Genomic DNA, 27,407 nt, shown 5'->3' with positions numbered 1-27,407 from the left:
CCCATTCCTGGAGACATTCAAGGCCAGGCTGCATGTGGCTCTGAGCATCCTGCTCTAGTTGAAGATGTCCCTGCTCATTGCAGTGGGTGAGCTTTGAAGGTCCCTTCCAACCCAAAACATTCTATGATTCTATAAAAAGAGCTGCGATATGTATACATGGAGGAAGAGCATCCTGCAGGATGTGTTACAGGATATGGGGCTTGTCCCAGCACTGTCTTAGCCTTGAAGGAAGCCAGCAGGGATAATGCATCTACCAGAAGAGCCTCCTGGCTCCTCAATGGAGGCAAAACATCTCCCCACTGATGCTTGTGGTGTCAGTCCACTGTCAAAGTGTGGGCTAGAAGTTCCACATAAGAGTGGCATTTGAAAGGCACAGAACTCCTACATGATGGAGAAGAGAAGGCTGCGTGGAGACCTCAGAGCAGCCTTACAGAGTCTGAAGGGGGCCTATAAGGATGCTGGGGATGGACTCATCATTAGAGACTGCAGTGATGGGACAAGGGGTGATGGGTTCAAACTGAAACAGAGGAAGTTTAGATTGGATATAAGGAAGAAATTCTTTACTGTGAGGGTGGTGAGGCACTGGAATGGGTTGCCCAGGGAAGTTGTGAATGCTCCATCCCTGGCAGTGTTCAAGGCCAGGCTGGAGAGAGCCCTGGGTGATATGGTTTAATGTGAGGTGTCCCTGCCCATGGCAGGGGGTTGGAACTGAATGATCTTAAGGTCCTTTCCAACCCAAACCATTCTGTGATTCTATGATTCTATTCTATGAGGAAAAGTAAAGCAATGTGATTTATATATAGCATAGTTCTGTATGCTCATTGTTTTCCCAGTCATCAATCCTGCAAGACTTTCTATACTGTTCTGGCAGTGTCTTGTCTTGTCTTGGGTTATTTTGAGGCTGTCAGAGGAGATGGAGCGTGCCCAGCTTCAGTGGCATTTGAAGCGGAAGATGCAGAGCTGCTGGTGCAGTTCCAGCCTGACCACACTATTACCTTGCAACAGCCAAAGGGAAAGAGCACCAGCCCCAGTGCCTGCGTGTGGTCTGGCAAGTGCCAGGATCAATATCCTTGTGAATACCATTGTGACTGAGCACTCCGGTCGAGCAGCTGAGCTGTAGCAAATCCTTCCACTTGCTGTGTCCTTGCTATAGCATCGGGAGACTTCACCTTGAAACCAGTGTTCAGCTCTGGGCTCCTCATTACAGGAGAGACATTGAGGTGCTGGAGCAGGGCCAGAGAAGGGCAACGGAGCTGGTGCAGGGCCTGGAGCACAAGTGTGATGGGGAAGGGCTGAAGGACCTGGGGGGTTCAGTCTGGAGAAGAGAAGGCTCAGGGGGGACTTGATCGCTCCCTACAACTGCCTGACAGGAGGATGGAGCCAGGAGGGGCTGGGCTCTGCTCCCAAGGAATGATGGGACAAGAGGAACTGGCCTCAAGCTGCACCAGGGCAGGGTTAGATGGAGCTGAGGAACAATTCCTTCCCCAGAGGGTGCTCAGGCATTGGAACAGGCTGCCCAGGGCAGGGCTGGAGTCACCATCCCTGGAGGTGTTCACACACTGTGGAGACAAGGCCCTCAGTGCCATGGGTTAGTGGTGGCCTTGGCAGTGCTGGGGAACGGTTGGACTTGATGATGTTAAAGGCCTTTTCCAACCCAGGTGATTCTATTCTATGACTCCGAGATGAAGATAAATGCCCACACCAGACATTTTCAAGTAGAAGAGTAAGAAGCAGAATTCCATCCGGATCTGGTGCAGAACCTGGCACGTCTGTGCAGCCCCAAGCACCCCGCGCTGTCCCCAGTCATGCAATTCTTTATAAGCAAGCATCTCTTTGCAGTTATTTGCTGGCACTCCATGAAAAGCGAAGCCCTTTCAGTTCTGTCTTTCTGGGCTCTTTATTGAAACCAGGCAGTCAAAACCATGCAGTTCTATTGGAAACAGGACACGAGGACAGTTTTCGCCTGTGTGGCAATGTTCTTCTTGAGCTCTGCTCCCAGCGACAGCCAATTCTTCTCCAGCACTTGAACAATAAAGGTCTCAAACAAAGGAGGGTCACACAGCTGGAGAAAGGCTGCTTGAGGTCAGGGCTCCTTCCTTAACCTCACGAAGGGCACTAAGATGGGTTGTGCTGGTCCCACTTTCCTCACCACAGCCTGTGGGAGCTGCTTCCCTAAGCCCAGGAGCTGAAGGTCTCCTGCAAGATGGGGTTCACAGTGCCCATAGACCTTTGGGGTTCAGCCCTTTGTGCTGCACAGAGGTTGTCTCCACCAAGGTCCATGCTAATCTTAGGCAGGAGGGCTCCCTCCATGGCTCTGCTCAGACTCCTCTATTTAAAAGAGTGATTTTGGTCAGCTGCAGTCATTTTAAGCCACAATTTGAGACTCCCTGGCTGTGGAGCTCTTAACGTTTTCTAAGCCCATTCCATCCATTTAGGAAAACACACACACAGAGAACACACAAACATGTATTCTGGGTGCAGCTCTGTGCCACTTAATACCGCTGGGGTTTTCCACCCTCCCTTTGGACTCCATTCCCCTCTGTAACATGCAAAACCCATTTGTCTGCCTCGCTGGATGCTGAGTGGATAAATACATTCCATACTTTGAAGCACGCTGGCCTGCTTTTATCCCAGTCAGGACATCAAGAGCTGTGCACCACAGGTAGATGGAAACGTGGTGAACCGTGTAAACCACAGCACCTTGGGGAGATTGAGCTGAGCTAATGCTGGGTTCATACAAAGCACGTGGCTATCCAGAGCTCAGGATGGAAAAGAAATTGATGTCAGAACCAGGCGAAATTGGCACAATCAGGGTGTTTGTGTGGTTCGACTCCTGTTTTCATAGGTTGGAAAGGACCTTTAAGATCATCAAGTCCATCCTTTTCCCCTGGTAAGGCAAGACACAAGTGGCAGAGACAATATTTGCTCTCTCTGCTTTTATTTCCTCCCTTCCACTCAGTGCCAAAATGCCTTTTGCTGTCTTGCCTTGCCCATCCCATCTGCTGCTTCTTCCTGCCGCTTTCTACCTCCATTTCACAGGCACAGGCACTTTCATAAGGTAGTAGTGAGCAAAGCCCCAAACCAGCCATCACAAGCAGAGCCATCTCCTTCTGCCATGTAATGTGTAAGCATGGAGCTTCCCTTCTGCAAACCTTGCCACCAAGGCTGATTCACTCTGACCACAGTTTCCCATCCTCTGTGCTTTGCCTTCACTTTCAGCAGCGGTGTGCATTCGTGAAGCCAAGAGAGACCCCTTCTCTTGGGTGTGAGTTTGAATTCACTACAGAGGATCTTTTAATGCCATTACAGGCCACACCGAGCCCCTGACATGGTGGGACTCTGCCTTGCAGATCTGAGCATTAAAGCACAGAATGGTTTGGGTTGGAAGGGACCTTAAAGCTCATCCAGTTCCAACCCCCTGCACCGGCAGGGCCACCTTACACTCGAGCAGCTTGCTCCAAGCCCCTGTGTCCAACCTGGCCTTGAACACTTTGGCCGTTGTGACACTTCCAGACCAAAAGGTATTTCTCTTCCCTGTGAGCAACGGAAGCTCAGCCTCAAAACTAAGGGATCCAGCTGTTCCTTGTGCTCCTCACGTCATCACCAGCAGCAAACCCCCTGTATTCCACTGCAAACAGCCAGACTCATGGTCCAGCCCCCAGCAGGATCCTGGGGATGTTTCGTTGCAGGGTGAAACACCCTTTTGATCAGTACAGCCACCAGACCCAGCACAAGAGCAGACACACAGAGCAAGAAGATGCCCTTTCACATGGCCACTGCTCTGCCTACCCCAGCACTTTAAGGCACTAATGGCAGAAACAGGATATAGCAGAAAAGGTGTGAATTTACTAATTACACTCTCAGGTCTATTACATCAGTCCCTGGAATCTTACATGTGGGAATCCAAGAGCTAAATGCACTTCTCTTTGCAAAGGGCATTGCAAAAGGCATCTCTCCTTGTCCCTGTATTTGCTCTCACTTTCTTTTTCTTGCCATGTTCTTTTTAACCCCTTTTTCCACATCTCCAGCCCTCACAAGCAATACAGCCCTCGCCCTTGCACCACGCAGCATCTGGCTGTTGACACCAAACCCTATTAGCAGCTCATCCACGGTGCAGCCTTGCATGAAGGTTTGTCAAGGACATTTCCCCATCTAAGACCTGTTATCAGTAAAACTGCCATTCTGAGCTCATATGGCCCCACATGTATTCCCCAGCTTTCTTATGAATGGGGCTTTTTGCTTTTGACTTTCTGGGTGTCTTGAGATAAAATACACACCCTTTCCACTCCCCTGTGCGTATCCTTTTACAATCAACATGCAGCTCTAAACCAGCAGTGTAAGAGGGTTTGTTTAGGAGATGAGAGAAATTTGGTACTTCAATTCTGTCATATTGTAAGATCCAGTGATCTGGCTGTGAATGGAACAGATTCTTATGGATTCATTTGGCATCAGCTTACACTGAAATCTGGATGTTGATGGCCTGCAGAGGAGGTTTTGGCTAAAGGAATGGCCCTACAATCAGGCATCACTTTAGTTTAGGTGTCTGTGCCATTATTTGTGGATAAGCCCTCAATGCTTTCAGCTTGCACTCAAGGGGATTCATGACAGACAACAGAAGTCTGGAATGGTAGAAAATTAAGGATTTTAAGACTTTAATATGAGAAGAATGATCTCCTCATTCAGCACGTGTGCAAGCACACAGGTATGCTTTGATGCTGTCCAAGTCAGTGTGGAAAATCCCCCAGTGATGGCAGTAACAAAGACTCCATGCTGATGCACCAAGAAACCTCAGTGCACTTGTCATTACAAAGAGCATCTCTGCAGCACCATCCTGCAGTTCAGGCTGGGAGGGAGATGGGGATGCCACTGTCTTCACCTACAGCACTACTTAAGTGCCCACATTGTGGAAGCAGGAGTGGCTCCATCCCAGCTTGGGACTCCCTCCTCTCCTTTTAACCTGCATGCAGCTGGAACCCAAACTGCGTATCCCATTCACAGTGAATAGCTACCACAAACCCATGTTTATTTTCCTTCCCCTGTGTTTGTAAGCAGGATGTTTGGGATCTTTCCTCATTCGGAGTGTTTCACATCTTTTCATTCTGATGACAGAAAGGAGGTACCTATTGCCAGCACATCCAAAAGTAAGTCAGCACCTGGTGATTTTGGCATAGTACATGCTGGTAACTTGACTGTGTGAAGAGAGGAAGGGAAATACTGAGTCGGTGAATACAAAGCCTCATCCTTGCTGCAAGGATGCTCTTCTTTCTGACTGTGATACCCCAAAGCAGGTGGCAGCTGAGCAGGCAAGCACAGGACTTCATTTCTTTGTACAAAACAGAATATGAAATGCAGGCACTTACTGTGGCTGGGGGCATCTGGTACTGTTAAACTTTAATACCCTTCTCACTTGGCGCCAGTTTCTGCTTTGATGTGGTGCTGGTTTCAGCAGTGCTCGCTCAAGGTGAATACCTGATTAGCTATGGGGAGATGAGGGGGGGTAATACTGCACACGAAGAGCACCGGTGCCCTTCCCATGTTAGGAATATAACCCAGAGGAAGTGCCTTTGGGCATGCCTGGCAGTTCAGATGGACTCATTCATGCAGCTGTCTGTGCAAGCTCTCTCCACGCTTCACTTTGTGGTGGTCTCAGTCTTTTGGGGCTCTTTTCTCCCTCAAACCCAGGGCAGATGCAGAGTAGCCTGTAACAAATACTTCACTGCGCCTCAGCACCGCAGCTCTTCTGCACAAGGGCCATGAGGGATCTGTGAGCACGCAAGGGCTCGCTCCGGGTCTGATTTCTACACCCACAGCAATAGAGCTGTGCACAGGTGGGTTTTCAGCAACATCAAGGCTCTTCCTTCCATTTTCTGCTGGAATAAACCTATCGACCCACTTGGAAAGGGGCCTTCTGAAAGTCTACATAGATCCTAAATGTCTTTTTATCCCTTCTTTCCCCAGGAGAGCGCTGTAATAAGAGGCAAACTATGCAGTATTATGTGTGAGAACAAGGAAAGGGCTGCGATTTAGGGAAAAATAGATAAGAAGACTTCAGTTACCTGAGAACTCCTAAGAAATAAACTCATCTGGCCATTTGCAAAAGCTTCACAGGCTCTCTCTTTGATTTCCTACACCATTTCATAGACAGAACACAGACTAATAAGGACTCAGAAGCTTCACAGAGATGCTACAAGCTGTTAACTGAATTTCAGGCCAATTTAGACATCTCCAGAGCCCATCAATGTGTCATTCTTAGATAAGTTGGTTTAGTGTTGCAAAGGGAAAGAAACTCCTATACTTTGGAATAATAATATCATCATAACAGTAAGCACTTAAAAAGCTGCTCAACAGAAGCGATGCCAGTGTCCTCTATGAACAACTGTTTCACAGGCAGTGGAGACATGGCAGGGTGGATACAGAGCATCAATAGAAGATACAGGTGGCAACTTGCCTGTTACCATTCAACAGAGCTGAGCTGGGGGGGGGGATATAGTGGCATAGCTGAAGTCAGCTTCACATAAAGCCTCCTCCAGCCTTTTCCACACTATTTTTGCCCTTTCACTGTATTTCGGATTTTGAGCTTACTTTTTCCCATTCTCCTGACCTGTATTCCTCCCCTGTCACTCATTTGATAGTTTCTTCACTACCCCATGAAGAACAAGACATTTACACCCACTTCATGCCATGTGTTGGGGTAGATCTAAACATGCTTCTCTTTGTTCTCAGGTGTCTGGGGGACTTTTGGCCATTGTATTACCCCCTGTGAGGACATTCTGTGCTCTCCAGGCAGAGCAGGAATGCAGAGCAGGAGCTGCCAGGGGCAGTCAACACATGGTCCCCTCTATATAGAAAGCAGCAATCAGGAAACAAGAAGAACTGAAGCAATGCTTTCCCCACCCAACATCCTCATTACATCATGTCTCTTTTCCGAGCAGCATGACAGGACTCCAGGACCCAACATTCCCATCCTCTGGCTCCATCCTGGAGTCTGATAGATCCTGAGGCTCAATGGAAGTGCAGACAGCCTCTGAACAGTGTTCTCCAAGAGAATCCTGCTGGAACCAGTCTCTCAGCACCCTACGGAGTCTACTGCCTGGGGAAGACAATGCTGATCATTCCAGAAAGCTGCATGGGACATTCAATAGACTTTGTATAACAGAATATCAGCATCCTGACCAGCTCCTCACAGATTCAGAGTGTTCCTAAAGACAGGAAGAACTGGCCCACTTGCCAAGAGCACAGAGCACAGGATGCTCATCCAGCCCTGTTTTCAGCCCAGGAGTTCTTTCATTCACTGCTGTGCAGAATGGTGCTGGATGTTCCTCCAAAGCTATCAGGAGATGGAGAGCCCATCACTGAGCAGCCAGCGTGTCCCTGTGTTTAATGAAACTCTATTTCTCAGTTCAATTTGACCAGTTTAACCCCCCAGCACTGGCTGCTGTGATGCCTTTCTGCCCAAAGAGCCTGCAGTTACATGGTTCTTCCCCCACGCAGTACATAAGCACAGACACCAAGTCATCTTCTGGTCTTCTTTTGCATCAGCTAAACAGATGGAACTCCTAAATCTGGCTACGAAGCACTTTTGGTGAGCCTCAGGCTGTCTCTAGCTTCTCCCTCCCACCAACACCAGCTCAGCCCAGCCTTCAGCATCTTCTAAATCAGAGCATGCAAACTGGATGCAGCATTTCAGCCACCAAAGGCAAAAGCTCAGCCCTGCACTGCCCTGGCAGCATGGGCATGTGTAGCTGTTCACTTTAAGGTGGATTTTATTTGTCCCAGTGGCTTCCTAAGTTATTTGCTCCTACTGTGTGACGTTCTCCCTTTACAGCAGATGGGGTTTTAATCAAGGTGGCTGGTCAGCTGGTAAAATCCTCTTACAGAAAGCCCCATTCTTTCTTTTTCTGCTTCAGTACTGGGGAATTATCCCTTTTGAACTCCCCAGTATATTCATTACTGCCCTGGTCCATCCTCTGCTTCTATTGCAACCGAGCCATGTGTTCCTAAGATACCATCAGCTTCCAGTGCACAGACCAATCTGTCAGAAGGAAAGCTGAAATACTGTTATCTCGTGTTGGGTGTAATATCTTCTGGGCTAGGAAATGATCACACATCATTTGAGAAACTTCAAGGAGATTTATTTCTGGTTATATGAGACTTCCAGCATACATCTTTGTGATTGAAATCTCCCATTACCCGCTATTTCTTTCCATTTATTACAGAGTAAAGCTCCAGGAGCGACTCACCCCTTAATGGAAGCCCATGGTCTGTAATCCCCTTTACAGGCACAAGCACGCTCACCCCTCACTACATCCCCTAACTTCTTTAGTTGGAGCTTGAATATCTCTGTATTTAACAGCTAAATGGGTCCTGGTCTCCTTCCCACTCAGCCTCTTCTCTTGGGCACACACCACCAGGTTGTAGTCAGCAGCTTTAATGCTCCGGCCATACCTCAGCATCCTCTCACTCCATTTGGGCAATTGCATCAGGTTATTTTAATTACAAGCATTTCAATTCCTATCATTGCCCACATGCTTCAGAAACACGAAGAATGAACAGGAAGGTGTTCACGCAGCCCTCAAATTCCAAGCCTCAATATTGGAAATCGGACCATTTGCTTGGGCACAGGATCTGCATTGATGGATGAAACAAATCTGTCAGTCACATTTTGGTAGGTGCTTTTAGGCAAGTAACTGCCCCTCTTGTGCTATGCCAGGCAGCAAGATTGAGGAATGCTATTAAACGTTGTCAGTCAGCTGGGGAATGATGGATAACGTCCATAGGAGAAACAGGCTAAAGAGAGAGAGTTGCAGGGGACTCTGTAGCATCTGCAGAAGACGTTCAATGTCAGCCTGCCTCAGAGGAAGGCCCTTTGCCTTGGTTTGGACCTGAGCAGGAAAGGATGTTTATAGGTTGTGTCTTTTAAAGTCCACCCTGCCCGAGTCAGAGGCTGTGTTTACACTTGGGGCTTGGGTGTTTTTCAGTGTCAGCACAAAGTCCAAGGAACATAGAATCACAGAATGGTTTGGGCTGGAAAGGACCTTAGGATCATCCAGTTCCAAACCCCCTGCCATGGGCAGGGACACCTCACACTAAACCATATCACCCAAGGCTTCGTCCAACCTGGCCTTGAACACTGCAAGGGATGGAGCATCCACAACCTCCCTGGGCAACCCATTCCAGTGCCTCAGCACCCTAACAGGGAAGAACTTCCTCCTTACATCCAATCTAAACTTCCCCTGTTTCAGTTTGAACCCATCACCCCTTGTCCTATCACTACAGTCCCTAATGAAGAGTCCCTCCCCAGCATCCCTATAGCTCCCCTTCAGATACTGGAAGGGTGCTCTGAGGTCTCCACACATAAATCACTATAGCAGGAAAATCAAGTAATGGCACTTCCAGTGCTGCGACAAACTGTAGTGCTGCAAAGCCAAGGGGTAGGAGGGCAAGTGTGCCTCATGGATATACCTGGTGCAGTGTGCCTGCAGTGCTGTTTGCTCACAAAGCTGAGCACTGGCAGCTCCAGGGGATCTTGAGACAGAAAGGCACACACGGTGGTACAAACCACCCCTGCTCTGATGGCAGCTTCTTGGTCCAGGCATATGGAACCAGGCAGCAAGGAGCCTTAGCAGTAATGGCTCCAGGAGTAGGAGGCAACCATTCCTGAAGCAGTCGTATCTCCCCCAAAGTCTCCTAAAACACTCTTCATATACAGACCAAGAGGAAAATGGGACCAATTTAAGCCAGCAAAGCACCATGCACTGGGATGCCTCTCCCTGTTGAGGGCCAGTTCCCTCTTGGCAGAGCAAAACATCTCAGAGACACTCAACCAGTCCAGGGACAGTTAAAATCTCACTGCAATTCATAGAATCATGGAAGAGTTTGGGTTGGAAGGGACCTTTAAAGGTTTAGTCCACCCTTCCTGCATGAGCAAGGACATCCTCAATGAGATCAGGTTGCTCAGAACCACATCCACATGGCCTTGAATGCCTCCAGCAGTGGGGCATCCACCACCTCTTTGGGCACCCTGTGCCAGTGTTTCACCATCCTCACAGGGAAGAACTTCTTCCTTATATCCAACCTGAATCAACCCTCTTTTGGTTCACAACCATCACCCCTTGTCCTGTTGCTACAGACACTGATAAAAAGTCTGCTCTCACCTTTCTTGTTGGCCCCTTTAGGCACTGGAGCTGGTCTAAGGTCTCCTGGAGCCTTCTCCAGGCTGAACATCCCCAACTCTCTCAGACTGTCTTCATAGAATTATTTAGCCCCGACCTAAAGACAATAAATTCTTTCATATCAAGCCATGAAACTCAGCACCATGAGGCGCTGACAGGGACACAGGACACCCTCCAACCATCACAACTGCTGTTATTCTAGAGTAGGTGGTTCCAGGACCCTCTGGACTGTGGAGACTGCCTAACCCCCCATAGTGAACCCCAATGCAAGCACAAAGAATCCCTCACTTTTTCCCAACCAGCTGCTAAGAGCCTGAGCCCAGCTCAAAGGAAACTGATCTCAACAAAGAGGTTTACACATGTGAAAACCAAACGAAGGGGCAGCACATACAGGTCAGAGGATGGGAGGTGAGCTTGAAACAGGCTGTCCCAGTGTTTTCCTCATCAGGGGCTTGTGTTGAGTACAAACCGACTTCCTTGTGTTATGGTTGGTTTATTCCACCTCTCTATACTCTGCTGACACGGCGGAGTCCTGCCCAAACGGGATGTTAAAGTGCCACAGGGAGAAGAGGCTCCACCAGAGCCTTTCTGAGGCAGTAGGAACCAGGAGCAGGAAAGCCACAGGCACTTCGGTTCATGCACAGGTTCCAGCCCCAGACTGCTGGCTCCGGAAGCTGGAGTTTCACTGATCCTCTGAAGTAAGCCCATAATGGTCTGTCCTGGCTTGGGATCAGGGTAGTAACTGCCCTGGAAATAACACTGAGAGAGCCCAAACCCCCATGCAAGGCACTACCAGTAGGAACTTCACACAGAAGACCTCGTTTTGCTTGTTTTAACATGAATACTGCCCTTGGCATCCTATAAGACATCTACATTCCTGTGGGGATAAACGGAGGCTTGTTGTAGCTTTGACTGGTCTCTTGTGAGACACACAACATGTAATTCACTCCAGGATTTCTACTTGTCCCACTCTGGTTGGACACACATACTCCCACCATGACACTACTACTTTTAGCTGAAGGGGTTCACATCCTCTTTGACTGCTTTATCCCCTGTAAAGCAAAGGGAAAAGGGATGGGGATACCAGTGCATGGCTCAGCCCCAAGGTCAAGGCAATGTATCTCAAGGGACCTTTCCATTTCTACACACTTACATCGTGAGGTTTGCCCACCCAGTTTCTCTCCTTGGATGCTCCTCTTATTCCAGCCAAATTCACCTCACCTCTAAGTGTCTACATCTGGATTTGGTTTATGACTTGCTCTGTTAATCAGTGGGGAGAAGCAGGTTCATGAAGGATGCAGCCCATCTCAAATCAGGCTTCTGAACCTCTCCCTAGGATAACTCTGCCCTCATCAGCACAGAGGGGAGTCCAGACACTCAGGGCTGTTCGCAAAGGAGGCAGCTTTTAGGTTAGGTCTGAGCTCAAATGGGGAGACCTTCTGCCCTCCAGCCCTCCTTGCTGAGCTGGGAAAGAAAGAATCCCAGGCACAGCCTATTAAACACTTCCCTTCCCACAGCCTTTTCCTCTCCTCTCACTGAGGAGATGACATTTACATTTGCACAGCATTGAGCACCAGGGACCCCCACTCTGATTTCATCCTTGAGTGATGCTGTAGTAAAGACAATAGACACGGACTGGGAGGGTGGGGGTGGTTGGGAATGGTGCCAGCTCGCATTTAAAGGGTATTTCATGGTGAAGAACAGCATTTACAGAAGGCCTTTCACCCTGAGGTGCTTCCCAAACCATAACCATACATCACCACATCACAGGATGGGCAAAGCAGCCAACTTCGAAGTTCCAGCTGGGAAAATCCCATACACAGCCCGCTGCAGGGAGCGATTCATCTGACAGACACCAAAGGTGAGGCAGTCCTGCACACAAAGGAGGGGTTGCTGCTAGGCTCAAAGCATGTCCAAGCTGCAAAGCAGACCACAGGATCAGCGTTCTCCTCTCTGGAGGTTCTCTGGATGGTCTTTGAGTGTGCTTAAACAACGTTACTTCCTTGCTTCCAAGAGGTGAAACCACCTCTGGTTTATTGTGTTTCAATGTGTTTGCAAGGTCCATGTGACTGTTCATCTTGATTTTCTCTCTGATCAAGTATTCCTCTCTATTTCCTTCACACGTGCTTGTGTCAGCCCCCCCTTCCTCACAACCAGCAACCCTGCAGCACCACGCCAGTGCAAAGACCCAAAGGAGAAACCAGAACAGAACCATGCCACAGGCAAGCTGCATCATGGACATATCCCAGCATCAGTGACCACCTGGATGTTTTCCCATCCATCCATAAATAGGGATCTGCAAGCTTCATGGTCCAATTACATGACACTTTTACAGAGGAATCACAGGACATAGTGTGTAAGGAGGTGATGGTCCAAAGGGGAACCTGAATTTGTAACTGGCATCCTTTAATTTGCATTCACCAGGTTATACTGGGACTTCCTGCTTTGAACAGTGCTCCCTGCCTGTCCCAGTGAAGACTAACAGGCATCAGTGCTGGTGTTGAGCACAGAGGCTTTACAACCAGGATTCCTCTGCTGTGTTATGCAGGTTCATTCATTCTTGGCTGGAGCTGACTGAATCAGCAGATAGATGGGGGCAATAGAAGGACACTGTTACAATCAGAAGTGAGCAGGAAATACTCAATTGAAGTATTTTGATGTAATTGCCCAAAGGAAAATGCAGATCCTGCAAAAAGAAAAGCTTCTCGACAGTGTCTTTTATGAGACTACAAAATAATCACCCACATCAAATACAGGAAACCCCAAATTAGAGACACCGAGCATCCAGAACCCATGTGAGTCCTTTCTTCCTCTCCCCAACTTCCCCAGTGCACAGTCAGCTCTGCCAGGCCCGGTTTGCTTTCAGTGATTAATGTCTAGCAGCAGCAGCCATTTGTCTCAACCCCTTCTGTCTCAACCTGCAGCTCAAGCTGAATTCCTTCCCTGTGCTCCCTGCTCCTGGCATGGCTGGATTCTCCCAACAGCAATGGCAGCTACAGGTGAGTGCAGCGATGGTAATAGCAGGAGAGGATTTGCTCCATGTCAGAACTGACCCACCCTCATCCTTCCAGAGCTCATTGCTCCTTTTCCTTTATTTATACTCATGAACTCCAGAGAGTTTGCTGTGTGATAAGAACTGGGACAATCCATTAACCACCTCGTGTAGGGAGGCTGCCCCTGGTGAGATGGGATTTGCACATCGTGTCCACGTATTCCTGCCATTCAGAGCCTCCCCCAGTTACATCCTCATGCACATTAGCATGAATTAAAGGCTGGTTGCAGACATCTTGCTTCCTATTCTGTTCTGTAATGGGCTTTGTTCTGGCTTTGGCAATCAAACTGAACCTGAAAGCGTTCTTGGGCTTCACAGCAAACAAGGCCATGGTAAGCAGTAGAGAGAGTGGAACAGCATTGCCCTTGATGGGTTAACCTCCCCCTGCTCCAGTGTTTCCTGTTTTCCCATTGTCCTTTAAGCTCTATATTCAAGTTACTTACAAGCATTAAATCAGAATTCATGTGCACTGGAAAACATCGACATTATCAATAATCCAATCCTAATACATAGATAGAAATAAATAGGCATGTAATACTGAAAAGGCATTACTAGAATTTGTCCTTTTAAATAGACAATGTAGAAGGCATTATTATGGCTTCTCATGCCAAGTGAGACCATATCATGCCTAGACATTATCTCATTAACATCCTGTTCATTCCCAACTCTAAACCCAGATAACAACTGTTTAGATTTGTGTGTGTATATAATTCCTGGCTTGTCTATCCTTTGGAGAAGTCAAGAGACCCAAGGCTACCTCAGATAAGTGAATTTCCATTCCCACAGGAGACTAGCATATTCCACAGGTCCCTCCTCTGAGTCCAGAAGGTGTCTTTGAATAGGACAACTCTTTGCATCCAAGGAAATGACTAAATTTGTCCTGATCACACCACTTAAATGTAACTGAAGGTGCGTACCATGGCCTAAACCCTATTCCGTTCATCTCCAGTACAGCATATACATTAGGAGCATATCATGGAAGATGCTGCTACAGCTGGAAAAAAGACAGGCTGATCAACCTCATTCCCTGATAAAAATCATGTCAAACACTGGGAGAAGAGGATGAACATCTTGCCTCCAGTTTCATTCTGCCCATGTTGCCCTGCAGTGCTTGAGACACCAGAGAGATGCTGTGCTTAGCTGACAGCCCGCCGGAAGGCTGAGGTTACCTCCAACATGCCAGAAAGGGTTTTAAACACCTTCATCTTACAAATCCTTTATGGAATTACAAACAAGGGAATCTCTGGTTACAAAGGGGTGGTGTCAGTCCTGGGGAAGCTGACTCTCCTCCAGGACAGTGCTCAATGGATCATCTTCCAAAGAGAGAGCCTGAACTGTCCGCAGCAGCCTTCCACCTTGCCAAGAACAAGGCTGCAGGGGGGAGCAGGGAGCAAAGAGCATTTCTGCAGCACTGTGCTGCTGTGCCTACTGCTGGGACTCAAATGAGGCACCTTAATGCTGTTATGGGTCTCCCTGCACCACACTGCAGTGTAGTGGGACCAGTACCTCCCATTATCCCCTTTGTTAAGGCAGTTCAGGGAGGTTTGTGGTAGTTACAAGTTTGGCTGATGAGGGAATTGATGTTGGGCTTCTGTAAGAAATGTGCCTTGTAAGAGTTGATGAAGTAAGTAAACCAGTCCAAACCCACTGCAAAACACATTAAATGGATTAAGAATTGGCCAACTTCAGGTCTCAAATGTAATTATAACCAGAGAAATTTTCTTTGAGTGGGTGTGTGTTTGGAGAGATCCCACAGGACCGGGTCTTGGCTCTGCACTATTGGATTTTATCAACAACCTAGGAAAAAAAACCCTTTAACTCATTATCAACAAGTTTTTCAGATGAAAAAGGCTGGGAAAATGGTAAAAAGAAGCAACACAGGTCACTGATTCCAATGGTGATCTGAAGGCAAGCAAGAATGGAGAAAGAAGATACTTGCCTGGTGGGGCTGCAGCAATTCTACAGTGGAAAGCCATGACTGAAATAGGAGCTATCAGCGATCCCTGAAACCATCCAATCTGTATATGTCTAAGCAGAGGAAATCCAGGGAGAAGAGGATGTTGTCTGAGTATTCCCCCTCTCCCAGAACTACTGGCACATTGTGCCCTGCTCTTGTCCACAAAGCAAGCGGGAGGTTGAAAAGCTGGAGACAATTGAAGAGACACAGGAATGCACACGAGCCTGAGAACAATGACTTACAGGGAGAGATTTAAGGAGCTTGTCAGAAGAGAGCTGAGGGTGACTGGACCTGGATCAAAGAACATCCAGGGAGAAATCCAGTATCAGAAGTTGTCTTCAGTGCAGCCAACAGAAACATCCCAAGGCTTGGTCCGAGTTCCCATACCAGCTGCATGCCTTGGCCATGTCCCGCCACCATAGATGGAAACACACCAAATCTTCTCTCAAAGAGAGATCCAGGTGCCTGGTCCAACCAAGAGCTACAGCGTGCTCTGACCTGCCCTTCTACCTAGACAAGCCAGGGACTGGGAGCCAGTTGATTTTGGGTGCCAATGTGACCAGTTTGGGAGCAGGATCCTCCCGCTCTGTTTTCATTCCATGGGTTCTGTCTCTGTTCTGATCCAGGTGCCAAAGGAGTGCTGCATTGTTTGAGAGATGTGAATCCGGTGACATTGCCTGTCTCAGAACAAGCACTTTGAAAGCTCTCTGCTAACCCAAGAGACAAAGAGAGCAGGGTCAAGCAAGGAAACTGCTGTCTCCCCAGATGAAGGAAGGATTATGCATTGACCAGTCTGAGCAGGATTAAAAGGGAAAGGCTGGAGAGCAACACCACTTTGGAATGCTGTTCGTAGGAAGGACATTAAAAGCATCAGTTATTTACTGCACCCATATCTCAGCAGCATTTATTTCCATCGTCCTACCTGCCCCTTTTGGAGACCTCGTATCCCATCACTTCAAAGGCCGGTAGCCAAACATGACAGTTAAGCAAAGGTCACAAAGGGGTGGGTAACGTCAGCCTGACTCCATCTGGCTGCAGAAACTGCCTCGAGTGCAGTCCCTCCCTTCTCATGTGTGCGGGATTTCTGCTCCAGCTCTGCTGGGAGATGCCTGGAAACACAAAGAGGGAAAAATAACCGGTGAATACGTAACAGGAACAACTTGTTCTTGGATTCAGAGCGGTCTATGGACAGTATGTACGTAGTGTTTTGAGTGAAGGATTTGACTAATGATCCCTACAAGGAGTATGGAATAGTTAATGCCTGGAAGTGATATACAGGGGTATGGGGAAGTTGGAAGCGGGTGTAAACAGAACAGGATCATGATGGTATTTGAGAAAAGCCCACCCCATTGGAGGTAGCTTCCATGGGGGAACAAGCTGTGAAGAAAGATCACATGATGACGAACATGCTGGATGCTTTAGCACACTTTTAAAGTGTCTTTAACACATTGTAAGAAGAAGAATGTTCCTGTGCTTTGCCAGCAAACACAATGCTGGCTGCATAGTTTTAATTGCAGCAAATTACTGACTTGCACAAGCTTTACAAACCCTTGCTGGAACCCAGGCCATTGTACTGGAGAAGAATTGCATCAACTGCTGAAAGTCAAACATGGAGACTAAACAAGTACTGTTCTGTAGAAAGTCCTCAACAAATGGTTGCTTCTTCTGCTTGGACCTAGTGTTCACTGCAAAGACTTTCTTATGGCCCTTCTCAAAGCTGATGTGTAAGTGCAAGTGCAACATATAATTTGAGGTCCTTGGAGTTAGGTGCCCACACAGCTGAATTCCCCATAAGTGCCACATTCCACAAAGGCAAAGCCAGGGCTGTTTATTTATCTTCTCTTCAGTGGGAACTGAACTTTCTACTGATCACTGCCTGCAGCTGACATGAATTCAGCAGCACAATGGTAAAACAAGAAGTGCATTCATTTCACAGCACGTTAAACTGTGGCTGCATTTTAGCCCCTCTGCAATGTGGTTGCTATGGCATTTGTGGGTGGTGGTGAAGATGACAGGAGATTCTCAACATTAATGCCAAACCACGCTCTAATACACGTGATCCTGACCTGCCTTTCATCCAGTGGCTGCTCTTTTATCATCAAATAAAGAGATCAGCTCAACTTTCCCTGGATGTGAAACTCAAACCAGCAGCGGCTCTGAAAGCATAAAGCACATGCAAGAAACTTTAAAGGTTGGGTTTTGTGTGATGGGGCCTTCTAAAACCATAGAAGCATTATAAGGAAATGGGAATAAGCTGAGAGTTGCACCTGCCCATGGGCTTAGTCTGAGCAATTTCATCTTGCCATAAAATGTCATGATCATCGAGAACATTTATTAATTTAAATACGACGTTTTAATGCCATCATATTCATCTAGAGGCTTTATCATCATGTTTATCACCTAGAGGCTTTTCTAGATGGGTGTGAATCCTGTAACAGAGCTGGGGGTTTCTTTGGTCCCATGCTCTTCATTGACAAAGAACTTGGAAGCTTGTTTCTTGGAAGTTTCTCTTCATCAGGGACTGTAGAGACAGGACAAGGGGTGATGGGTTCCAACTGAAACAGAGGAAGTTCAGGTTAGATATAAGGAAGAAGCTCATTACTGTGAGGGTGGTGAGGCACTGGAATGGGTTGCCCAAGCAAGCTCAGAATGCTCCATCCCTGGCAGTGTTCAAGACCAGGCTGGACAGAGCCTTGGGTGACATGGTTTAGTGTGAGGTGTCCCTGCCCATGGCAGGGGGTTGGAACTGGATGATCTTAAGGTCCTTTCCAACCCAAACCATTCTGTGATTCTATGAAGTTTGTTTTCCTCAACCTCAAGAAGAATCAAGTAATGACAAATGTCTTTCATGATCCTTTTCCTTAGGACCGTGCTTCTCACCTTTGTGCCAGGGGCTGGGGCTTCTGTTTCAGCTGCACGGAAGCTCTTCTCCATGCATGTGTCCTGCACATGCCTTTGTTTGCACAGCAACAGACAAATGTTTTGTGTAACTGTTGCTGTTATGTCAATTATCTGTGTCTGTAATGAAGATTACTGGTTACTTACAATCATATGTATGACTTTCAGACAGTCCTGTGAAATAAAACACAGTTATATAGGAAGTAGAAGGTATGAATTTGTGGTTTCTACTCCAGATTAGCAAGCCCAAGATCATAGCAATGGCTGGTGGCTTATAGGAAGGTGACACCCTTCCTGCAGGCACACACTTCTCAAACCACTCTAGAGGCTGGGCATCAACAGGCAGTGAGAGGATGCTGGCACTGCCCTCCTCCCAGGAGAGCTGCCTGCCCTAAACCTGAGCTCCTTTGATGTTTGTGACAGGGTATCCTACAGTGAGCAAGGTGGGGATGAAGATGCCTGTTGCTTGCATTGGCAAGTAAAGCACTGCCAGAAATCAGTTCAGCAGAGGATGTGAAACCAGCCTGGAGGTGCCAGATCTTGTCCTCTCGCCTTTCCCTGCATTGTTTTGTGGCCGGCAGCTCCTGACCAAGGTCACAGCCATGATATACCCATTTCCCCAGCCACAGAGAGAGTGATCACCAGGACTACTCACAGACAGAGACTATTCTCTGAACAGAGCCAGCCAGAGCTTCCCTTGTTCTGTGTAAGCGTTTCAGCTCTGGCAGTGTTCATTCAGCAGCATTAACCTACAGCCCAATATAATTATGTACTATATGCTCTTACATTTTTAATTAGTTACATGCACTTGAGAGCAAATGGTCTCGTCCCCCCCCAACAGACACATACAACTCCTCTCAGCGCTAATGGGATTTACAGGGCTTTGTCAAGTGATAATAAAAGCCTAAACGTCAGCTTCTGCTAACATTCACTGTGTAATTTCCTGCTCTCTCAACACACAGGGAGTATAACTGTGCGCTAATAAGTGCAACATAACAAGGAGAAAAAACATTAAAGGTTAATGCTCAGCTTTACCCTTATCATTGCTCAAATCTGTTCCATAGGTGGTTCTTTTGGAAGTGTTATGCCAAATCACACAGAACTAATCAAATCCAAGGCAGAACTGGTTTAAAAGTCATGGATGGGGGTTTTCCCCTGTAAAAGGGCACATCTGTACTTTGAAACATCTGGGTGAGCAGAAATCTCTGTAGGAGCCTGCATGTTGTTGCAGCAGCAGAATGGGAGGGCCCATGCAGCACCTTGCTCTTGCTCTGAGGGGAATACACGAAGCAGATAACACCAGCTGGGCTGATTTAATCTATTCTTATAGGCCTCCGGCCTCCCGTCGGGCAGGCATGAATCAACAAGTCCTTCAGTGGTGCCTTGGTATTCCTTGGGGCTGGAAACAAGGTTTAGTCCCACAGGGTGGGACTCATCCCTTCCAGCTCTGTCTGCAGCATTAAGTGCCTCCCACAGCCTTCTTATCCTTAAAGAACCTACCTCTTTTCTCAAACACTAAGGAATAAGAGTAGCACACCTGAAGGCTGGCGACAGCAGCTCCCACCTGGACTGTGCATGAGCAGCCTTGGCTTCTCCATGATTTCTAGCTACAAAGCAGTGGCCTGTTTCTTCCCTTGGAGGTGCCCTGGCCTTTAATGATGAAAGAAACAGCTACAAATGGGTGTGCACAAGGCTTGTCTCACCCCTGCTCCATCCAGGCAGCTCCAGAGTAGAAAGGGTGTCATGGTTTCAACCAGGTTTAAACCACAACAAAAGGCTACCTTACAAACTGGATTATTATTAAAGCCATTTCCACAGTCATTCAAACCAAGCCATTTTAAAACCTCTTCATAATGCCAGTATTTCTTAACGCTTTGAGGGCTGAATTTTGCATCAAGAACCTTCTTCCTATGAAGGCTTCTCATGCCACAGAAACACACAGCCTGGACACATTCTATATGGAGTTCCAGTGTTGAGTCTGGTAAAGGAGAAGCTGAGCACGGAAACACAAACCACTTTAGTAACCTCTAATGCCGATTCTATCCACATGCTAAACCACCTCCCACAGAAGATCCTATCAGCATCAGCAGTAACACCAGGCAGATCTGTTTATTGGGAAAATCAAAGAGGAAAACCTCTGAAGAGGGTTAATGCTCCAGGCTGAACGTGTGTTGGACAGATGCTGAAATCAATCTCCCCTCCCACCCTACAGCCACACAAGCATTTATTGGGACGGCTTGATGGAGTAGCCATGAGATTTGCTGCCTTTTATCTAGCAACTGAAATAAAATAGGAGAAGGGCTGGTTTTTAAACTTCCATATTGGAAAACTTGTGTGTTCCAAGGGGAATGTCATGCAGGATCAGCTGTGGGCAAATGGAGCCAGCGGCGTCCCACACACATACCAACAGAGACACAGGGAGCCATACACTGTGTGCAAACACCCTGAAACCCCAAACAAGCATCTTGAACACCAATTGTGCTCCAGGGGAAACACAGCCCCTGCCCACACACAGAATGAAGAGGTTAATTAGTGTCTGAATATTTCCTTGCAAGCTTGGCACTGTGACTGCTTCAGTGAGCATTCAACTAGCGAGAACAAGTGACTCGATGGGAGCAGAATGACTGCTTTCAGTCTGCTGAGATAAATGATAAACAGAAACCGTGCAGGTAAACTGTGCATGGGTTTCGTGGCAGATATAATATGGCATGATGGGGAACTGAGGGAAATACTTCTTTTTTAAAGCATACTTGTTTTGATCTAGCACTGACCTTTTAATATGTTCAGGTCCCTGCAGAGGAGATGAAGCTATTTGTGATCTTCTGTAAGAAGGGATGAAGGAAAAAGGCTTTTCAAGATCACATAAAATCAAGGATCAGCCACAGGGAAATATGTTTTCACCTTCTTAAGTATTTTACCAGACTGAATGATCTACTCATTATGATCCATTACTTTGAGGTCCTCAAGGTGGGATGGGTTTTGCTGGGTCTGCCAAGAAGAGGCATCCATCACCTATAGAGAAGAATGGGTTATCTCCACTATAGCTGGCAGTGGACAGATGAAATACTGTGTACCCATTGCTGTGATCATTCCTATAATCACCCATCTGGGATGGAAGTTATGATTTTCTCCTAGTATCTCTTTTGAGTGCCTCCAGCAGACAGCTAACAGAGTGCTGGGGAAGCAGAGATGTCCAAGGCACCCTGCAGAAGTTTCTACTCTCCCTTTATTGTTAATACAACAAATGGGAAGAGATAGACAGTAGCAAGGTGTATGGATTTATACTTTTCTCTCCATCCCTTGGGCTTTTGGATCTCTTTTTTGGATAGGATAGGATAGGATAGGATAGGATAGGATAGGATAGGATAGGATAGGATAGGATAGTCGTGTTTCAGTTGAAAGGACCCTACAATGCTCATCTAGTCCAACTGCCTGACTACCTCAGGGCTGTCCAAAAGATAAAACATGTATTAGAATCCCAGACTGGTTTGGGTTGGAGGGGACCTTAAAGCTCATGCAGTTGCAACCCCTGCCCACGGGCAGGGACCCCTTCCACTAGAGCAGCTTGCTCCAAGCCCCTGTGTCCAACCTGGCCTTGAGCACTGCCAGGGATGGGGCAGCCACAGCTTCTCTGGGCACTCTGTGCCAGTGCCTCAGCACCCTCAGAGGGAAGGACTTCTTTCCTATATCTAATCTAAATCACCTCTCTTTCAGTTTAAAGCCATTCCCCTTGGCCTGTCCCTACAGGCCCTTGTCCCAAGCCCCTCTCCAGGTTTCCTGCAGCCCCTTCAGGCACTGGAGCTGCTCTAAGGTCTCCCCTTCAGGAGCCTTCTCTTCTCCAGGCTGCCCCAGCCCAGCTCTCTCAGCCTGGCTTCACAGGAGACAAAAATACATTTATATATGTATGTTAAAGACATTATGCAAAGTTTTTTAACTCTCTGGTGTTTAATTTACCTGTAGGCCAAGTGTGCACCTTGCCTCCAATGGCACAGCAATTTCACTGCAGGTGTTGAAGTTATACATTCCCCTTTTCTGCCCCTAGGGACTGAGTATAAGCTGGTGCTTCTGCTTCCAGGAACATGACTTGCATGCCAAAATGGGAAGCTCCTGGAACACTGAAGCTAAAAAAAGGTTTTCAGGCTGAACTACTCCGTGATCAGAATATGTGCACAGAAATGACTGCTGGAATGGGTACACTATAGTATAGCCAACTATAGTGGAGATACCCCTATAGTAGAGTGACTCTTGACTCAGAGATCAATAGAAGCACTGGTTTCTAACAAAATAAGGGAGTGTTCTCATTGCTGAGCCACCTCTTTAGCTCTAACAGAAAAACACCTTCAGACCTTTGTGTCCAGAATGTGCTGAGGACAAACACTGCTCACATGAGACCATGAGAGTGCCTTCCAGAAAGACTTTTATCCATGGCTCCTACCTGTGTGTTTAAATAATACCTGCACTTATGTGATGTTTCCTCTAAAGAGCTGAAAGCACTCTATAGGTACAGGTTTAGCCAAACTGATAGTGGTCTTGGGAAGGTAAGAATTCCCATCTGCAGGCACACCAGACATAAAACACATAAAACACCCCACTCAAGGTCACTTGGGGTGAGCACAGGAAGTTCTGCTCACTTCTGCGGCCACATTATGGCAACAAAGGGTTTGGTTCAGATAAAATTAATCACCAAAAAGTCGCACATCCATCCATGCAGACCATCCATCAGCTCTTAAGAGAAGAGGGCTGTAAAATGCCAGCCTGTTGCAGCTGTAATGCAGGCAGCAATCAGTAAGCACTGAAGTGGTGATGCTTTCCCTCTCCATCCCTGATGCATGTTTCCATAAAGCTTTTGTCCTGTGTAAAGCTATGTGCTAGACTCTTTCATATGTTCAGGCCTAACGGAATCGATTTTTTGGTGGTGTTGGAGGATGTATAGGATGAAGGGAGAGAAACCTGTAGAATTGCTTGTGTAATCCCCTGGAGGGGTCTTTGAAGTGAAAAAACCCAAGCACTGCAGCTAGTTCTTGTTTCAGAGGGAAGGACCTGAGCAACTCCCAGAGACACAGCTGGGACTGAACTGATGCTTTTGCATTGTGGTGCTTAAGGGAGAAGAGCCCAAAGTGAGTGGGAAGTTATTTAAGAGGACATAGGCATCTTAAAGGGAAAGAAGGGAACTGGCTGCTGCCTATAGATACAGAAGAGGAGATGGGAAGGGAAAGAACTGTTTAGGCTGAGGTACAGCCTAGGGGAAAAGGCAAACACAAATCACAGCATAGGAAAAGGTGGCGTGGAGTCTGAGAGATGGTTTCTCACTCCTGACTGGTTCACTACACACCCTTACTACACACCCTTGAGTAGGATAGAGAAGTTACCTGGTTTGTTATTGAATTTGACCAATCCAGGATGACGTTTATGCCACAAGATAGCTGGTGATAGCAGAGCACCACAGTGATGACTCAAGAGCTTCCTCCTGGTCCCAACCTCTCTCTTGACAGGATGGTCCCAAACGATCTTGTCTCAGGACAGAACCCCAGGCTTGAGCATTTCCTTTCATAAAGATAATAATGAATGTTAAGTAGCAGCATTTATTTTGAAAGAAATAATAAATATTAATAAAATATGTCAAATAAAGGCCTTGCTCCTCCCTTGGGGTGAGCACGGGAAGTTCTACTCACTTCTGTGGCCTCATTCTGGCAACAAAGGATTTGATTCAGATAAAATTAATCACCAAAGAAGGACCTGATCCTCTTTTGGAGTATCATTAGCTCCTTCCTCAGTCTGTTCTTCCAAAATCCTGCTGAACAAGAGAGGAAAAAGGATGAATCACTGCAAAGCTGCAAATATTTGGCCAGTTTAACAGCAGTAAAAAGCCATTCTCCTATAGTAATCTCTTCCTCTGTGGGCTCCCTTCCGTTTATTTTAGCTCATGAATGAATATATCAAGTGTATCTCTTGAAATTCAAGACAAATACTTTAATTTTGTGTGAAAAGGCAAAATAATGAAGGATTGTTGATGTATGTACCTAAAAATACACACCACCGGGCCTGTATTTAGGGACATCAAATATTCCACAGGTGACTTTCCGGGAATTTCAATACTTGACACTGCAGCTGCAGAGTAAGAAAGACAACAGAAGCCTGATGGGCTCTAAACCTCAGTTCTTGTGGTCAATAGTTTAGCATTTGTATTATATTTACTGAAGGGACATTGTTCAAGGCAGTAGCTTAAAAATAACACAACTATTGCTATAGAATTTGTTCTTTTCAGTTCTTTTTTCACATTTCCTGTGGAGCACTACCCAGGCAGAGACTGACTGAAAGTGGTGCAGGGACTGGATCTATCCATATTAAAACTACGGCTGCAAACTATAGAATCACAAAATGGTTTGGGGTGGAAGGGACCTTAAAGCTCATCCAGTTCCAGCCCCTGCCACGGGCGGGGACACCTTCCACTAGAGCAGCTTGCTCCAAGCCCCTGTGTCCAACCTGGCCTTGAACACTGCCAGGGATGGGGCAGCCACAGCTTCTCTGGGCACCCTGTGCCAGTGCCTCACCACACTCACAGTAAAGAACTTCTTCCTTATATGTCACCTAAATCTCCCCTCTGGCAGGTTCAAGCCATTCCCCTTGGCCTGTCCCTACAGGTCCTTGTCCCAAGCCCCTCTCCAGGTTTCCTGCAGCCCCTTCAGGCACTGGAGCTGCCCTAAGGTCTTTCCTTCAGGAGCTTTCTCTTCTCCAGGCTGACCCAGCCCAGCTCTCTCAGCCTGGCTCCAGAGCAGAGCTGCTCCAGCCCTCGCAGCATCTCCATGGCCTCCTCTGCACTCACTCCAACAGCTCCACATCCCTCTTATATTGGGGGTCCAGAGCTGAACACGTATGTGTGTACAAAGCATATAATATTGTGGCATTTGGTAGCCTGGTCCTTAACTAAACCAATTGCTTTTCAGCATACCAGAAAGCTTCTCATTATTCTTCAGCTCTCACTTCTGAAACAGGATGAAGATCACCCGAGACTGACACTCTTCCAAGTATACAGGTAACCCTATAAAATAAAACTGAAGCCTACAAGTGGTCTCTTGCTGTAGGGAGGGTAGGAGGTACACATGCCAAGCTGCCCAAATGCTAGTATCTGGAGGAAGTGCTGCAAGCAGCACACAGCTCTTTGTTTGTCTACCCAGGCACTTAAGCTGGTGCCTCTGCAGCTGCTTCCAAGTCACTGGAATACCTGGATATGCTCAAGAAGCCTTTTTTCCCTTACTAAACCATAATAATGGCAAAATACACAAATATTCCCTAAATATCATGTGTTTCCCAGAATATTTACGTATGATTTCAATGTGAACTTCAGGATAACAATATTAGCTGCAGATAAGAATATTTTGCTTGGCACCAGCTTTGAAGTAAAGGACATTATTTCTCCTCCTGATATCAACATCTGTGAGTTTTGGGTTTCAGACAAACTGCAGGGCTCCCTCCTTACTTAAAGGGCAAACAAAATGTACCTCTCCAGACAAGAATTTGCTTTTGAAGTGTGGAATATCTTTACAGTGCTTTTTATTACAACTTTATTACATATTTATTAGCTATTTTAATACATTTTGGCTGCATTAATCTAATTTAAATCATAGTGAAATAAGCATTGAGGTAACCAACAGCAGCTTGAAAAATCTCTACCCTTGTTGCACCTGCCTGGTAAAGAAGCAAAGCAGCTCAGACTGTATCCAGCTTAACATAAATAGGTTAAAAGGTAGAAGTCTGAAGCAGGAACTGATCAAGCAACATCAAACCATTAAGGAGATCTTTGCTTCTCTGTTCCACACAACCCCAGTCCTTCACTGAAACTGGAGGAGTTTTTCCTAAGATACAGCTATGAGTGCTGGGAAAACAACTGTATGAAGAAGGAGAAAAAAGCCAGGCTCACACACTTTGCCTTCAGTGTTCAGGCAGCTTCAACCTCTTCTGAACCTCTTCTAGCTGTACCTCCCCATATCTTCCCATTGCTGTATAATCACTGTGTCTGTTTTACAGGCTGGAACGGGAAGCATCAAAACAGTAAATGATGTTAAACCCCACATGAAGTTCTGCCGTGGTTTACGCACAGTCGGCAGCTCAAGCCCCCCCCTGCTTTCCTCCTCCCTGCTCCCAGAGGGATGGGGGTATAACTAAGGTATAACACAAATCACTACTGCTGCCACCAATAATAATAATGATAAGGGAAATAACAAGGGAAGAGAATACAACCGCTCACTACCCACTGACTGATACCCAGCCTGACCGAGCAGAGGTCTAGCCCTTCCAGGTAACTGCCCCCAGTTTACATCCCGGGCATGACGTGCTGTGGTATGGAATACCTCTTTGGTCAGTTTGGGTCAGGTGTCCTGTCTCTGCTTCCTCCCGGCTTCCCCTCCTCCCTGGCAGAGCATGAGGCTCACAAAGTCCTTGGTCAGAGTAAACATTACTGAGCAGCAACTAAAACCATCGGTGTTATCAGCGCTGTTCCCAGGCTGGAAGTCAAAACCACAGCACTGCACCAGCTGCTAAGAAGGAGAAAAATGACTGCTACTGCTGAACCCAGGACAAGTTCATAGCAGGGACCAACAGACCTAATGCTGCACTGCTTCTGCTACCTTTGAAGCTATCTGACAGTTAAATATCCTGTATATGTATTATGCTGAAAAGTAATATTCTTACAAAGCTGATATTGCAATGTACAAAAATATGTGTTTCTAACTAAATAAGAAGAAATAATCCCCCTCTGACTTACAAGGCTTTCCCCTTCATGCATAGCAAAGCAGCCAGATAGCTTTCTAGAGGCAAACATCCATAAGAAAGGAATGTTTGACTCTTTTAGGAGAATCTGTAATTTGGTATACTCCTTTTTCCTGTTCCTGAAGCAGCTTTCTTCAATGCAATAATTCTGTTATAAAGCAGAACAGTCATACATTTAAAACTGATTCAATGAAAATTAGAACTATTGCAGCTTTCTTTTGGGGAGGAGAGCAACATTTCCAAGAACAAATTCTGATTAAAAGCTGTGTTCTAGACGATTCAGCTGCTGTCAAGTCACTTTTCTATAGCTAATGGTGACTTGGAGGCAAGGATATTAGATGGGCACACCAAACAACAATCTGTGCAAACTGAAATGCATCTGGCTGCACCTTTCTGTTATAGCAATTGTTTTTAGAATAAAGGAACCCAAGAGATATATTTGTTTTCAGTGCTTCCTATATCAAAGTGGAATGTCAGACAACACGAGGATATATAAGAATACAATTGTTAAGGAATGTGGTCTATTCGGCAGAGGTTATTGCAAAGTATGAACTTGTGCCAT

The 27,407-nt window shown here is 46.8% G+C and overlaps 2 long non-coding RNA genes across 2 annotated transcripts in view; both read right to left on the bottom strand.

The window, feature by feature from the left end:
- Positions 1–27,407, bottom strand: part of LOC133223477 (uncharacterized) — a 254,198-nt gene that overhangs the window by 28,702 nt on the left and 198,089 nt on the right. The gene's annotated exons all lie outside the window — the stretch shown is intronic.
- On the bottom strand, positions 20,064–26,152 carry LOC133223478 (uncharacterized). The gene is made up of 4 exons (XR_009728588.1): positions 26,002–26,152; positions 23,805–23,870; positions 23,449–23,623; positions 20,064–21,091 (listed from the first exon to the last, which is right to left on the bottom strand). It is a non-coding gene; the product is annotated as an uncharacterized LOC133223478 (long non-coding RNA).

The sequence above is a fragment of the Neopsephotus bourkii genome, unplaced genomic scaffold, assembly GCF_033783945.1.
Source record: "Neopsephotus bourkii isolate Nb327-2 ecotype Australia unplaced genomic scaffold, CSIRO-AGI_Nbou_v1 NB_1637, whole genome shotgun sequence".
NCBI lineage: Eukaryota > Metazoa > Chordata > Aves > Psittaciformes > Psittacidae > Neopsephotus > Neopsephotus bourkii.
This window is presented reverse-complemented; position numbering and strand designations above follow the sequence as displayed.